At 49.0% G+C, this 4710-nt stretch overlaps 1 non-coding gene across 1 annotated transcript; it reads right to left on the reverse strand.

Annotated features, from left to right (window-relative positions):
- Positions 1 to 378: 378 nt before the first annotated feature.
- Positions 379 to 451, reverse strand: Trnas-gga. The gene has a single exon. It is a non-coding gene; the product is annotated as a tRNA-Ser (tRNA).
- Between the last annotated feature and the right edge of the window lie 4259 nt (positions 452 to 4710).

Below are 4710 nucleotides of genomic sequence, written 5' to 3' on the forward strand. Positions count from 1 at the left end.
ACAGATGCTTCCTGTTCTTTTTACTCAAAATAAACTTGTGGCCATGGCACCGTGGGGCTCTGTCGCCTGGTCCTTCTACGGCATGGTGCACGAAATACGTTATTATGTTCGCAGCACACCTTTGTTGTAGACTCAAATTTGATGGCCGAACCTCTGCGTACTCAAATGAAAGTCTCCTGGAAGCCTCACAATGTGGCCGACGTTCCGCTAAGAGACCTCTTCTTCAGACTTACGATTAAATTGCTATTAAATGCAAAGGTGCAAGCGAGCTGGACAAGAATGACAAAAATAATCCCTGGAGAAGGGGAACAACAGGGACAAAGGACAAACACAAATCTCCAAGCACAGCTAGGTGACCGGTGCACGACCGAAAAAATCTGCTTGGTCCGGGGATCGAACCCGGGACCTCTCCATTTCCAGTGGAGCGCTCTACCAACTGAGCTAACCAGGGGTTAGATGTCAGCAGAGCAGACAGGTTTTATCAGCCGCCACCGGTCTAACACCAACAAGGGTGAAAGCTTGCATATTTAAGGTTATGATTAAATTGCTATTAAATGCAAAAATGCAAGCGAGCTGGACAAGAATGACGAAAATAATCCCTAAAGAAGGGGAACAAGAGGGACAAAGGACAAGACCTTTGCGTGGTGGGAACTGTGATGCCTGGAACGCGTCTTCTACTGGCGCGTTTACTGTCCTATAGTTCCCATGTATCAAGTTGCTCGCGATGCGGAAACCCGACCACGTCACGTTTGTCATGCTGTCGGAAAGCCCGATCCTGGCGGTTGGTTAAAAAGTATCGGCAAAACATACTAACAGATGCAAATGACGCTATCATCGAGATGTCACAATGGACCAATCCGACGACGGCCGCGGTGCATCCTGGAAGTTGTAGTCCTTTGTGGGTGCACCACGCCAGCACACGCCACACAAAGATGGCCGACCAATGTAGCGCTATATCCAGTGTGTGCGTGGCTGCGGCGGCTGCGGTGACTGTTCTGAGCCGACTGAGCGACTGAGCCGAGCATAGAGCGGAACTAGCAGAACCAGCAGAACCGTAGACAGTGGCTGGAGTACAACTAAGATGACAGCGACACCCCCATGTCCGCCGCCATGTTAGTTGTAGTTCTCCCGGGAAACCGGAAAACTACAACTAACATGGCGGCGGACATGGGGGCGGCGTTGTAGTCATGCCGTGGTCTATGGTACTGCTAGTTCCGCTGGTTCCGCTCTATGCTCGGCTCGGAGCAGCCCGAGCAGCCGGAGCAGCCCCACAGACACTGGATATAGCGCTACATTGGTCGGCCATCTTTGTGTGGCGTGTGCTGGCGCGGTGCACCCACAAAGGACTACAACTTCCAGGATGCACCGCGGCCGTGGTGGGATCGGTCCATTGCCGGTGACTGATCTGTCTCACTAATTCCGTGCACTGCAGTCAAAGGTACGGGCGCGAGCGCGGTATTCCCGGCGACGCCTTTTCTGTACGAGCGCTCGCGCAAACGAAGCCTTCTTCGGAGCTACGCTCTCGCGCCTGTACCTTTTCTTGCAGTGCACGAAACTAATGAGACAGAGTATACATCGCAAGATGCAGCAGGACAGCCTCGCTGCTATTTTACCGCCAAGGTAAACCCACCCGGTGGACATCGGACAATCAATAATAACCTCTCGTTAAACATGATGAAAAACCGCGCACAAATAGAAAGAACATACGAGGTAAGAAGAGAACGGAAGAGAAGCGCGTTCTCTTCCGTTCTCTTCTTACCTCGTATGTTCTTTCTATTTGTGCGCGGTTTTTCATCATGTTCAATGCATACCAACTAGCCCAGCTTACTACCTTACCCTCGTTAAACACACCAGTCGAAGACACATTCCAGGCACCCTGGTGAGAATCAGAGTAGGAATTATGTTCAAAGAACAGACGCCGGCGCACACAGATCCTTCAAATACCCTATTTTATACTTCACTTCGTAGCAGACGACAGAGCTAGCTGCACTCATCATGGTACCCAGTATTATGTTGCACCAGTGTGCTCTCGGTGCACGCCTTGTAAAGAGTTTGATATTCAATGTTTTCGCTAGGGCTGTACGCTTTGTATACTTGCATCAAGACATTACTCGGGAATGTATTAAACATTCAGTTGGAGTAAGCGCTATGTCCTGTCCCCTCTTCTTTTCCTTGGTGTTTGCGCTTTTGATTTTTATACAGTGCTAACGCTCGGGACGCGCCTTCGAGCCGTATCCGGGATGTTTTGAGGCTTTGCGATCATTCTTGGTCTTCGGGTTTTCTGCGCAACCTGCAACCAACAACGACCGCCAGGCAGATACTTTAAAAGGAGGTACGAAATTGAGGGCAAAAATTTAACACGGAGCGACGTAGGTAGCGCAAGCTGCCGCCCGATACAATGCATGCGTATACGGCGAGCAAGTTCGTCTGCTAGGCGCGCATATTCTCAAAGTAGCGCTGAAGCGCATTCCATTGCGTCCGCTGTCCGGAAGCTTTAAAGCGAAACCAGCGGAATAGAGTGAACAAAAACAATAGTAGAAAATTGGTTGGCCAGGTCCAGAGAAAATTGAAAGAATATCACAACGAAAGGAGAAGACAAATTGAATGGTGGAAAAAAAAGTAAGTTTAAAGAAAATAGCCAGGCTAGGTGGCGCAAACCACCGCCACTTATAAAGGGTACAGCCACTATCCATTTATCCACTCATCCAACCATTCGTTCATGTGTGCCTCTGTGTTCTTTGTGTTGCGTCCAGTGTTGCCAGATTGGGCTATATATAGCCAAATTGGGCTACATTTTTTTCTAGTTGGCGTCGAAATGTTGTAGTTGGCTATATGGCTATTTTTGGGCTACTTCTAAGGATGCGGCGAACTTTCGTCGAAACCTCAGTTTCGATGTGGAACTTTGAGGTTTGACTAGTTAATTTTTGAACTTCTTATCAGCTTCGAAAAAAATTGTATCTCTTTTGGCCATTCGATAGAAGAGAGAGGAAAGAGAACGGCTTTTAACCTCTACAAACTTCGTCGTTCTGACAATGCGCACAGAAGCAATGCTTGCACAGTTCAAGCGGTCTCCACAGTGGGCGGTGAAGCAAACCAAACAGTGGTAGGGCGTCCTCTACCCGGACCTAGACTAAACTCTGCAAAGTTCAAGCGTGCTTTGGTGCCCATTGAGAGAATCCTTAGGCACCCAAGTTCGTAAATATAAAGTCCGCAGTTTCACCGCTGAACAATTGACTACCTTCCAGTCTTCGCCCACCCCAAGAAAGGACAACACAATCAGAAATAGCGTGAACCGAAATGGGGAACACTCATATTCTATACAAAGAAAAAGAGACGGGTAGGATATTGGTAAGGACCTTAGATATTGTGATCCCTGTTTGAAACACCAAGTGTTACCGTTCTGCTTCTGTATTCTGTTCGTTTACTGTAATGATCATATCCCGGGCTTCACGATAAAACTGTCTTCGTGTGTTTTGTACTTCTGAAGACCTGCGAAGGAGGTGACAGTTTTGTTTTCTTCCTTCCGAAGTGTTTTTTTTTTTAATTCGCAAGTGACATAATGTACACAAAATGTGGCGCAACTGGGGCTTGAAAAAGATAATGTAACGTGTGTTGTATGTGTGTGAAAAATTGTCAAAAAAGGCTTAAAACCATTGTTTTTAGTTTTGGCTATATTTGGGCTATACCACCCAGGCGTTTGGCGGTTTTTTGTTGGAACCATCTGGCAACAACTTGCGTCTGCACCACAGTGGTCTGCGCCTCTGCTCTGTTGTGGCTCGTATTTCGCCGTGTTAAAGACTGCATTTGGTGCGCTACTTCCTGATAATGAACAAGTGGCGTAAGTACCGGAAGCTCAAGAAGGACCATGAGCAGCTCATGGCGGATCTTCAAGCTGCAAGCTGCAAGAAGCCGAGAACGGAAGGCGGTTTGACGGGCAATGCCGTTTCCAGCGAAGTTGCGCGCTCTGATAAACCTGCAGCCGGAGGCGTTTTCCAGTCCAGTGAAGCTGGCTGTTCGGGTGACTTGGAAGTCCAGGTGCAGTCGGCGAGCTTTGAAGTCTCGAGATCTGACGTGCTGGCGAGTTCTTCAGAAAATGATTCGTCGGAAGACGATACGAGCGATGAGTACCAGTCAGAGGAAAGCGCTGACCATAACTCGGAGCCACCAAACGGCAGCGCGAATCCGAACGCTGTCACTACGTCGTCATCCCAGCCGCATGAACTCTCGGCATGCGACGAGCTCGCAAGTATTGCTGGGAAGCACAACATGAGCCACGTATGTCTGAACGATGTTCTTGCCTTTTGTCGGCGTCGAGGCATTGCCGGACTACCCAAAGACGCGCGGACTGTGTTGTGCACAGAACGGAAGTCCCGACTAGAGCAATGTGACAAGTTTGTGCATTTCGGCTTAGAAGAAGGCATCCGTCAGTCATTGCAAGGCTGCCCCATTCCTAAGGAGATTAAGCTCCAAAGGAACATTGACGGTCTGCCCCTGTTCAAAAGCTCACAGGTGAGCTTCTGGCCCTTATTATGCCGGATAACGAATTTGACTCCTCTGCCGTCACCTTTTATGGTCAGTTTATACTGCGGCACAGGAAAGCCCCCAAATCTGGAGCAGTACCTGTACGCATTTCTTGAAGAAGCCCGCAAGCTCACAGTGCATGGCATGGTCTTCAAGGGGAGCCACATCACTGTCAGCATCACGGCCATG

The sequence above is a fragment of the Ixodes scapularis genome, unplaced genomic scaffold (genome assembly GCF_016920785.2).
Source record: "Ixodes scapularis isolate PalLabHiFi unplaced genomic scaffold, ASM1692078v2 PGA_scaffold1__304_contigs__length_218370807, whole genome shotgun sequence".
In the NCBI taxonomy this organism is placed as follows: Eukaryota; Metazoa; Arthropoda; class Arachnida; order Ixodida; family Ixodidae; genus Ixodes; species Ixodes scapularis.